This window comes from Pelodiscus sinensis, chromosome 23 (assembly GCF_049634645.1).
Source record: "Pelodiscus sinensis isolate JC-2024 chromosome 23, ASM4963464v1, whole genome shotgun sequence".
Taxonomy (NCBI): Eukaryota; Metazoa; Chordata; order Testudines; family Trionychidae; genus Pelodiscus; species Pelodiscus sinensis.
The window spans coordinates 13,171,280-13,182,728 of NC_134733.1; the positions used below are offsets into that span (position 1 = coordinate 13,171,280).

The following is an 11,449-nucleotide window of genomic DNA, read 5'->3' on the forward strand; positions in this document are numbered from 1 at the left end:
TCCTGTGTCCAAACATAGGGCCAGTGTGATTATTTGGGGGGGGGCTCCTTTGATTGGGGCGTGTATATCTACACTGCAGGGTTTTTGCGCAAGAAGCCTTTTGCGGAAGAGTTCTTGTGCAAAAACTTCTTGTGCAAAAGCGCATCCACACCTCAAAATGCATCGCAAAAGCAATGTGCTTTTGCGCAAGAGAGCATTCACACTGCATGGACACTCTTGCACAAGAAAGCTCTGATGGCCATTCACAGAATGGCCATCAGAGCACCTGTGCTTTTTCCGATAGAGGTTTCTTGTGCAAATACCCTTTCGGAACATCCACACCTGCCTTTTTGCACAAGAACTGTAGCGCAAAAAGGAGCTATTCCTCGTGGAGAGAGGAATAATTCTACTGGCAAAAGCCCTCTGTTCTGTCAATTTTCTTGCGCAAAAACGTGCTTGAGGTGTGGCTGCTCCGCCAGGTTTTGCGCAAAAACCTTGTGGTGTAGACGTAGCCCAAGTGTATAAAATGACAAAGAAAACAAATCCAGATTCACTATAAAACGTTGCCTAAAACCACGTTCCACCGCATTAACACACTCAAAATTGTCAAAGTGGCACTTAGCCCACTGTGCCTGATGCAGGATCATCTCTCTCTCTTTTACGCTGCAGCGAGCGCATTCCGGTCTTTGTGATGGCGCTTGGTTTAACATGGACCTCTGTATTTTGACCTTCGTTGTAGATATAGAAATAAAACGTTCCTTACGACAAAACTAAGGCACGGACTTAGGCATTTTTAATAGGATTTGAACTTTTACTCATTATTGTTTTAATAGGTAACAAAAAAATTGTCTAAATCTCCAGCACATGAGAATAGAACCTGGAGTGGGGCCCATAATAAAGCGCAGGGCCATGTGCGGGGAAACCGATGGCACACACCTCATGCTGTCCCTCGCCTTTGCACACCTGCCGTCTGGCAGCGCCAGGCAGGAGGGAAAGTTGCGGCTGCGGCGGAAGCTTGTGTGCGACTCTCACTCATTTCAACATGAAGGCAGTTTCCTGTGCCCAGACTTCTCCCCAGTGTTGCACACAATGGGATGATTCATCTCTCCTTTGTGCGTCTCACACAGGGACACGCAATCAGAACAGCAAGACGTGACACCTCATTTTCAAGTGATCCACAAAGTGCAGGGCAACAGAGGAGATGATAGGTCCCTGCCTTGGGATCTGGAGAAGGGGAAAGGGAAGCCAGTTTTAGGGAGTAGGGGAGGAACCCCACTCCTTTAAAGAGGGACCCTACTAATGTAGCAGCTTCACTGGGGAGTGAGGCTGATCTCTTAGGTTATGTCTACACTTGCATTTGATCAACAGAACTTATGTTGTTCAACTAGGGTTGCTTTCATAAAAAAAATCCCGAACATGGCAAGAAAGAAATTGGTTGAGCAAAGAAAAAAAGGGAAGTGGGAAACCAACTAACATGTGCCTTTAAAAATCCCTGCACCCCTCGCTCTCCCCGCCCTCGCCTGACTGTCCAGACCAAAACCGGACACCTGGCAAACCTTATGTTCAACGCTCCCCCTTCCCGCCCCAATGAATGACAAAGTTTTGAAAATGTGAACGCTGCTAAAGCAAACCCCCCTCACTGGGGGTGGAAGTATTTAGTCAACAAAAGTGCAGAAAAACAGCACTCACACACGTGGACTTTTAGCAACAAGGCTGTGAGCTGCATAGGGCAGACATCCCCTAAATTACAGCACTGGGGTGTGACTTGGCAGTTCAGGGTTCAATTCCCACCTCCTCCCCATGACTGTGGGTTTGGGCCCTTCTTTTCTGGGCCCCAGTTCTCCATCTATAAAGGGGGCCATGGTTGGCGAGGTGGGGTGGTGGGACTCAAAGGGCATTGGCTCCTCAGAGGAAAAGCACTGCATTCCCACAAGGGATTATGAAGGTGAGTTATGTCTGTACCAGTGTTTTGGGGAGGCTTCAGAGTGGGGTGTTGCATGACATACAAAGGACGCAGGAGGATATATATTGCCAGGAGTTCAACCTCACTCTTTTTGGCCCCTCCATTCCCCTGCAGAACCAGTTCCTCCCAGTTTGAGGCAGTGACCTAGAACTTTTTGCAGGACAAGGGAGGGAGTGTGAGGGGGAGAGAAGGAGGAAGTGCAGCTCTGTCCTGTTGTGACACTGCTTCCCTGGCAGCACCGAATCAGAGATTGGGCAGAGGCCTCCTGTTGACTTTGGAAGACCCTGTTCATTCAACTGGCTCTTTCACCCTGCCTTTCTCGTGCCTTTCTGAGGCTGGGGAAGAGCCAGTAATGACTCCCAGGGAGAACGGATCAGTGCCACAACCATACACCGGAGAGCTGCTGGTAGGCAAGAGGTTTGTAAAGGGTTAAAAACAAACAACTAAATAAAAAAAAAAACCTTGTCTCAGGACACAGACAAGCTGGAATGGAAATCCACATGGGTCCGTTCCAAGGCTGCAGGGTCAATAAAGAAATTGGACTGGGTGGTTGATAGATCAAACCCAAGTGCCAATAATGCACTGTACTTCCATCTCATTTCACACAAGGACTGCAGCGCTGTTTGCAGACATGAAGCAAAACTGGGTCAGTGTTATCTGCCTTTGACAGTGTTATCTGCCTTTGACTAATGAAGAGAGGTTGTGACACACCGTGGCTGTGTCTACATTGGCAAGATTTTGCGCAAAAGCAGTTGCTTTTGTGCAAAATCTTGCCACCTGTCTACACTGGCTGCAAGTACTTGCGCAAGAACACTGACGTTCTAATGTATAAAATCAGTGCTTCTTACGCAAATACTCTGATGCTCCCGCTCAGGGATAAGCCCTCTTGCGCAACTGCTGTTGCGCAAGAGGCCAATGTAGACAGGCAACGTTACTGGCTAAAATGGCCATCGGAGCTTTCTTGCGCAAGAGAGCGTCTACACTGGCACGGGTGCTTTTGCGTTTACACGTGCCAGTGTAGACGCTCTCTTGCGCAAATACTTTAACGCAAAAACTCTTGCGTTAAAAGTATTTGCGCAAAATCTTGCCAATGTAGACGTAGACCCAAGGTATTGCAGTGAGTTGCTCCCCACTCTGATGCTCCTACCACTAGATTATATTTTCTCCCATGCAAATAGAACTCACATTTCAGACTTGCTTTGTCCAGTTGCCAATCCCATGTCCCGGGCACAGCTGGCTTCCAGCCTGGTCACTAGGCAACCCAACAAGCTCAGCTGGACCCAATGAGACCCCTCCAAATGGCAGCACTTCCAGATGAGCCCAGCGGTTGGGCCTTGCAGAAACTGCTCAGTGTACATTATGCCTGCCGCTGTGCTCACTCTGTTACTTCTACTTCCCTCTCCAGCCCTTGCTCCCAGTCTCATTTCTGCTCTGCTCTGGTTTCCGACTCCTGAATCTGTCTCAAATTCCAACTCACCTTTTGGCTTAGGTTTTGTCGTCTGGTTCTGTCCTTTGGCTTGGCCCCTCCACCGTGACTCCAGCTTCACACTTGGCCCACTGCCAGATTCCTCAATCTATGGACTCAAATGGCCTACACAATAACCAGGCCAGGTCCTGATATACCCGCTAGGTAGGCTGCCCATGCCCTGGCAGCTTACATACTGTTGCTCTTCTAGTTTTTCCTTAAGGAGGAAGAATGTATCCTGGCTGAGATACCAGTACCAGGAGATCTGGATCGTGCCTAATACGAGTCCAACTCAGTGTTCCTCTCCTAGTCAAAGGGGTGTCATGAGGCTTAATTTGTGTTTGTAAAGTGAATTAACATCCTCAGAGGGACTGTGCCATAGAACAAAAGCCTACTCCAATTGTTTGGAGCCAAAATCTGACCAGCTTAAAAGCAGCTGCTTTGGAGGCACATGGGGGCAGAGAAATGACTCCCAGATACTCAGACCTGTCCCTCTGTCTCCTAGGTTAAGGCTTTTGGAGAGCCAAGTGGGACAACAGCAGCTAACCTTTGCCTGACAGAAGACTGTACCCAAGTCACATGAAAAAAACCAGAGTTCAGGGATGTTCACCAAGACAGCACGTCCCAGCCTGCTATGCTCCTTCTCTCACTTCAAGCTGCTTATGGGCTCCCTCCCTGGTTGTCTGCCTGTATTCAAGAGGCAAATAATTGATACAGCACCCTCCCCTGGCTTGTGTTACTGTCACGAGCTTGTCAGATCTTAGCCTTGCGAGAGGGTTGACAAGTATCTATTGACTGGACACAGCCATTAGCAGTACCAAGACCCACCTAGGTCACAGGCAGCAGCTCACCCACAAGACCAGCCCAGGAGCTGCCTTCTGGCTGAGGCAGTAAGAGCTGGGCTGAGCTTGACTCAGCTGCTAATCACCCTGCGTGTGTCTTGCAGTCACTAGGCCAAACTCATCCTCAGTGGGATGACGCTGCAATCGGTGGTGTTACCGTAGGGCTGAGCTTGGCCCCATGTCTCACTCCTGCTCAGCTCCAGCATTAACCAGTGAGTATAACTCATGTCATCTCCTGCTCTCCCCGCCGCCCACCACACCCGGAGGGGCAGCCGACTCGCTGGGCTGTAAATTGCAGCCTCTGTCTCTTGAGTTGTAGGTCTCTAAATTCAGCACCCCGGTGGTATAAATAGCAGTGCCTCTCATCATGTTTGAATGCTGTTTATACCCCACTGGCCGTCCCGTCATGGGCCAGAGTTATAAATACACAGGCTGAGTCTAGACGATGTCTAAACTTGGCCAGGGGGCCCTGCTTTATGAAAGGAACAGTTCCATCTATTAGCAACAACAAAGGGGCAGCAGCCCCACGTGCTCAATCCAAAGTCGAGAGAGGACTTGGCTGGAGACTCCCCTCTCCTTCTGCCATGCTAGACAGGCACTGGCGTTGCTTTCTGAAGGGGCCTTGGAAACCCTCGTCCTCCCCCCTCCAAAGTTACTGGGCACCCAGCCCAGAGGAAATACCTTACCAGATCCTTTCCTGATGTGCTTCAATACACCATTGAGTGTCAGAGGCTCACCTTCAGTAGCTGCCCAGAGTCAACCAAGGCTGGGCTTGGAGCGGCAAGGCAGGCTCCGGAGGGGAATGTTGTGAAATCAAGCTGGGAAGGAAGAACAGGCAGACATTAGGGTCTCTTCACACATCCCAAGAGCCCCGGCAAAAAACCACCTCCCCGGGCACCCGCACTTCAAGCCAGCTTCAGCTCTGGCCACCTCCACATGAGACACCTTTACTGGTGTAGCCATGTCAGTTGGGGGGTGTGTGTTATTTTTGTGACATTTTTATTTGAACAAAAGCCCTAGCACACATGCACTCACAGCACCATAAAGGTACTTGTTCTAGTACAGTTTATTTTGCTTGGGGAACCAGTATAGCCAGCAAACTTTTTCTAGTGTAAACGAGGCCACAAAGTTTGTCAATGCATTTCCACATGCCCCAGGGCATGGGCAGCAGACGTGTCACGTAGGAACAGGGAAGTACACACTCCAGCACAAAGAAAGAGGCTTGTACCTCTTCTGTCCCACTCAGGGGCTGGTTCAGTCCTGGAGCCGGTTGAGACAGCTCCCTTCCCTTTGCTGGGCGACTGTTTGAGTGCTGACCGCCAGAAAAGGGCCCCCCCACAGCAAATGTCTAGACCATTGTTTCTCAACCTTTTTTTTTATAAGGTACCCCATTTTAAAAAAAAACAACAACTTGTAAGTACCCCCAGTACCTACAGTTTTCAGACACACAGAATTTTTCTACCATTGCAGCACATTTTTTTAAACAATTTAATCATAGCCAGGCGGGCAATGACATTTTTAGGTGTAAAAAGTACAAAACCAATAAAGTGCTGTAAAACTTACAACAAAAATTCAGTTTTCTCCAAATTTCAGTTGTGTTGACGTACCCCCCAGACTTCTCTCGAGTCCCCCTAAGGGTACTCATACTACTGGTTGAGAAACACTGGGCTAGAAACACTTCCTGCAGCGTTATACAGCAACACTGCTTGGAGAGCTCTCCTGCGAAAGGCTGTGGTAGGACAAGTGGGCCCATCTCAATCCCCCTTGGCATCCACCCGGGCAAAGGAACACTGTCTCTTAGCAGCAAATACAAACCCCTTTATTGACATAGGAAGTACCACAGTCCACAGATCCTCTGCAGTGAAAACAACTCCTCTCCAGTCCCAATGTAAAACATGGTTCCAATGCAGCTGCTCTTCAATCCCCCTCAAAGGTCACCCTCCCCAGGTCACCCACCCGAGTCCTTAACCCAGTGTTTCTCAAACTGTGGGTCTCAACCCCCCGGGGAGTCACAAGCAACTAGAGGGGGGTCGCAACGGGAATCGGTTTTTGGCATATTTAATTCTTATCCAATCCTAATCCCAATAAAATGATTAGCCTTACTCGTGGAGCCGTGAGGGTGGGTCACACGAATTCATTTAGCATTTTAGGGGGTCACTGTATCACAAAGTTTGAGAACCCCTGCCTTAACCACTCTGCCCTAGCTCCCGCAGCCTACGCCATAGGAGCCCACTCCCTAGGCCTTCTACCAGAGAGCTCCAAGACCTGCTTCTCTCTGGCAAGTCTTCTCCTGGACCCCCAAGACAGGGTCTTCCACAGGAAAGCTCCCTGCTGGTGACTCCTACTCCTCGCTTTAGGATCAACCCCTGGTTCCTGTGCTCCACGTACACTGGTCAGCCTGATTCTTCCCCTTACTCCTAGCGGCTCTGCACAAGCCTTCCGGTAACTTGGCCTCTTTCCCTTGCTCCGGCCGGTCCTCTCCACAGTTTGCACAGCTCGTAGTTACTGCTCCCCTCAGGCTACTCCAATAGCTCCCACTGTCCCACCTCCGCTCCCAGCATCTCCCAGCTGCTTCTCTTGCCTTCCCTTTGGAACCTCCCCACTTCCAGTGCCCTTTTTAAGGCCTAATGGGGTGGTTGGGGTGGAGGGTCAAGTGACCCGTCACAGGTGCACTGGCTTCTTTTCTCTTAAAGGGCCAGTGTCACCCTAGGACATAAAATCACAGAATTGTAGGAAGGGACCTCGAGAGGTCATCAAGTTCAGCCTCCCATGCTGAGGCAGGATCTAGTAAACCTTTTAGATGAGCGATGGGCAACCTAGGTTCATGAGTAGCCCTCCATCTCAGTGAGCTACTAGATTGTTGTAACCATGACAGTCTCCCAGAACAGGGTAGTTTTGCTAACTGTGCTTGGGGACCTAGAATTTGCAGGGTGTGTCAGTTGAACTGTAGCAGCACTTTGGTTGGAGGCACAGGGTGCGCATGGCTCTCCCAGTCAGCATTGTGTGTAATCAGCACGGACCTCACGTCATGTGTCCTTGCTTTACGTGCGTGTCACTTTAGCAACATCGGTAGGAAAAAACTACCTGGACGAAAACCAGCAGAATTTGGTAACCCTCCGCTCTGCAGATTGCCCACCGCTGTTCTAGACCAGAGGTTTTCCAGAAGTTGGGTTGCGGTCCTGCCTGGGTAAGTCTCTGGTGGGCCACGAGATGCTTTGTTTATCTAAGCGTCTATAGGCACGGAGCCTCACAGCTGCCATTGGCTGCAGTTTGCCATTTCCTGCCAAGTAGAGCTGCGGGAAGCGGATGTTCTAGACTGCCCCCGACATCAGTTTGTCCAGCCTGTTCTTAAAAATCATTACTAAAAGCATTACTAAAATCAAGACATATCATATCTTCTGGTTGCTTCCATCTGCTAGACCAGTAACCCTGTCAAAGAAGGAAATCAGGATGGGTTAGTGTGATTTGTTTATGACCTTATTATCCTCTCGATACTTACAAACTGATTGTTTAATAAATGATTCCAATATCTTTCCAGGTATCAGAGTAGACTGACAAATCATTCCCTGGATCCATTTTGTTCTTTTTTTAAAGATCTGTTTCAGAGGGGTGGCGGTGTTGGTCTGTTTCAGCATTTTAAAGACTAACACATTTATGAGGGTATGTCACGGGACACGACTCACTGCTGTGGCTCCTCCTGCTGGTAGATCTGGGGAATTGGCTTGGTTGTCAGCAGGGCCCCTCCTCCTGGCTGGCATCTTCCCCGTTTGCAGTCCATGTTTGAGTTCCGGCTCCACGTTATTCCCAGATTGTGGCATCCTATTCAGGGTACTGACCTCCGGCAGCACTCTCGTGGTCTTTTGCCCTCCTTCCGAGGGTTATCAGCAGTTCTTCATGTGGTGTCTGCCACAATGGCCAAGTGTAGTCTTAATCAGCCCCTCACTTCAGGGGCAAACCACATTTCTACCAGGCCACGCAACCATGGTGGCTAGACTCGGTGCAAGGGTCCCTCTGGTGGCAGCTTTGTCTTTCCCTCCTCTGTTCCCCTTCATTGCCTGTTGTTCCCTGAGCCATTTCCCCTGTGATCCTTTGCACCCTCCTGGCCCTTGTGGCAAGGCCAGAAGCTTGACAGGTATAAGGCAGAAACCTCCCTCTCTAGCCCTCCTAAGCCTGACCAGCACTGCTCTCCTGAAGCTGCTTCCGTAGGAACCAAGTCTTGTACCTTCCCTGGTCAGGATCTAACTGACTTTTTCTACTGGGCAGCTCTTTATATACAGGGCTGCCCCAGCAAGCCACGCCCTAACTGGCTCTTTAAAAGTCTCTCTCTGATTGGCCAGTATTCTGCGCAGGTTCCCTCTAGCCTGCTTTAACCCCTTCCAGCCAGTTGCCCCGCCACATGGTATTAGGGGATACACTTAGGGGACTGGACTCGATGACCTCTCAAGGTCCCTTCCAGTTCTAAGATTCTGTGAGATACAACTCACCTCCTCAGATGCTGAAGAAAAAAGAAAACAGAAAAGGAAGGGCTACAGAGATGGGAGTGTGACAGCCGTGCTACTTGAATTAGTGTGGATGTGGCTTATCTCCAACAGTGGTGAGAAGACCCTTTCTTAGTAGCCTGTGACCTCAGTTGTCCTCCCTGAATGTGCAAAGATAACAGCAGTACGTGGGTCATTCTTAGATATATCCCATCCAAATACTGACCAGGTGCAAAGCAATTTCGGTTGTGAAAATGGAGCACAGCACAGCCCTGTGAGATTGCAGGCTACAATGTCACTGACTTCAGAGCTAGCTCCAAAGTCAGACTCTCCTTTAATTCAGGTGGATTCTACTACATGGCCTCCTGATGAGCAGACTCAGAGTGTCCTACGTGGCCACAGATTTGTTGCAATGGGGACATGTTTGTATAAGAGCCTAAATGGGAAGGCTAGACGACAGCATTATGCTCATCTAGCCTGTTCTGCACAACACAAACCTTAGAACTTCATCCTGGATAAAAGCGGTGCAGGGTAAGATGTACTGTCAGCCAGAAAAAAGGTGGGGGGGGGGGGGGGGCGAAGAGGTTGGGGGGGCGGGAATGTGGTGAGGAAGGGGAACAAGTTGCCCCAAAACTCTTTGCTAAGTTCTGTACTCTCCATCCTTCTACCTTCCTCAAATAGCTGCAAGGCCTTTTCTGGTTCATTCTGGACTTGGAGGACACACCGCCAGGGCAGCAGGACATAATGCCCATTTAGAAACAAGGAGTGTTATTTAGTCTAGAGACTGTTGAAGGAAATATCCAATTGCACATGAAAAATCCCTGGAATTTTGTTCACTCTCTCCAGAGTCTCTGTATCTCTGAAATCTCCAAAACATAATTGCGTCTTTATCTATCCGCCTTTGGCTCAGGACTTCACCAGCAGCTCCTGCCCTGCCCAATGTGGTGCATTATTGCCTGTACTAGAGGGTTAAAGAAGAAGGCAAGGGTCTTTCCCCCTGCTTCCTCTGTCCCACTCGGATTTGTACATTGAATGGTTTGCAGGTGACTGTGTGAAAAGGAAAGTTTTCAGGCTCATAATAGAACAGGAATCAGAGCAAGACAACCAGGCCAAAGTGCTGTCAGAGGAAGAGTTGAGACATCACAGTGACAAGTGACATCCCAAGCCTAAGAGCTCTAGGCAGATAGTTTATAGTTTCTTCTTCACATCTAAATTATGAAAACAAACTAGCCACTTTTATTTTCTGTTTCTGGTCAATTTCACTGCCGTGTTCTTCTGCAGTAACACAATCCTAGTGGCTACGTCTAGACTGGCATGATTTTCCGAAAATGCTTTTAACGGAAAAGTTTTCCGTTAAAAGCATTTTTGGAAAAGCGCGTCTAGATTGGCAGGATGCTTTTCTGCAAAAGCGCTTTTTGTGGAAAAGCGTCCATGACCAATTTAGACGCGGTTTTCCGCAAAAAAGCCCCGATCGCCATTTTCGTGATCGGGGCTTTTTTGAGGAAAACAGTACTGTGCTGTCTACACTGGCCCTTTTGCGCAAAAGTCTTTCAGAAAAAGACTTTTGCCCGAATGGGAGCAGCATAGTATTTCCGGAAAAGCACTGACAATCTTACATGAGATCATCAGTGCTTTTCCGGAAATTCAAGCGGCCAGTGTAGACAGCTGGAAGTTTTTTCAGAAAAGCTGCTGATTTTCTGGAAGAACTGGCCAGTCTAGACACAGCCCCTGTGTTTTATTTTTCAGTAATAGATTATATCTGTAGAGCTTTTCCACAGGACCATTTAATTCCCCAGTGGACATTATCATTGAGAAGATAAAGTGGCCTTAATTCAGTTTAGACTAAGTCACTTCAAAAGTGAATTAAAAAAACTGATTTAAGGCCACCTTGATTCTGATAGACAGTGTTCACATCTATCAAGGGTTTAATGTAGTTTAACTACTCCACTTTAAATTAACAACCAGTGGTGGAACAGTCTCTTGTGGATGTAGTACAAGCAAACTAAAAGGTTCTTAGTGTATCCTCTTCAAACAGGGCTACATTAATCTGAAGCAGGAACTGTTTAGTTTGCTACAGTGTCCACATGGAGGAATTACAGCACAGCACTTTGATGCGCAATGCAATTTACATCCCCATAGTTGGACCAGGCCAGGTAGACATTGCCTAAATGACTTGCCCAGGGTGACACAAGAAGTCTGTGGCAGAGCAGGGAATTGATTCCCAAGTCTCCTGAGTCCCAGGAAGTAAATAAGTGAGGGGGGGGAGGGATAGACCTTCAAACAAGAAACATTCTTACTAAAGCGTTTAAAATGTCAGTTTCATTAAAATGGCAAATCCACTTTACTCACAGTTACCCTCAGCATATACCAGGATGGCCAAACCATGGCTCATGAACCACATACAGCTCTTTTACAGTTAAAGTGTGTCTCACAGAGCCCCTCCCCTCTCTCACCCTACCCCCCCAAACACACTTTACCCAACCCCTTATTATCCACCTACCAGAGTTCGGGGATGGGACCTCTGCCTTGCAGCAGGGTAGGGACTTCTACCCAGTGTGGAGAGAGATCTCAGGGTTTCAGCCTGGTGGGGTGCACCTCCCAGGGCTCAGGGGCTTCAGCAGGATCAGGACTGAGGCCCTTAGCCCCAGCTGGTGCCTTCCATGGGGTTAAGGTCCTGAGCTCCTACAGGCAAGCTCCTGAAGTGCTGAAGATTGTTGTATGC

The 11,449-nt window shown here is 48.8% G+C and overlaps 1 long non-coding RNA gene across 1 annotated transcript in view; it reads right to left on the bottom strand.

Moving 5' to 3' along the window:
- Positions 1–678: 678 nt before the first annotated feature.
- LOC142819427 (uncharacterized) overlaps positions 679–11,449 on the bottom strand; it is a 48,119-nt gene continuing 37,348 nt past the window's right edge. The window contains exons 4-5 of the long non-coding RNA XR_012897312.1: positions 4,987–5,067; positions 679–1,203 (exon numbers count right to left, since the gene is read on the bottom strand). This is a non-coding gene — a long non-coding RNA (uncharacterized LOC142819427). The remainder of the gene's footprint in view (positions 1,204–4,986; positions 5,068–11,449) is intronic.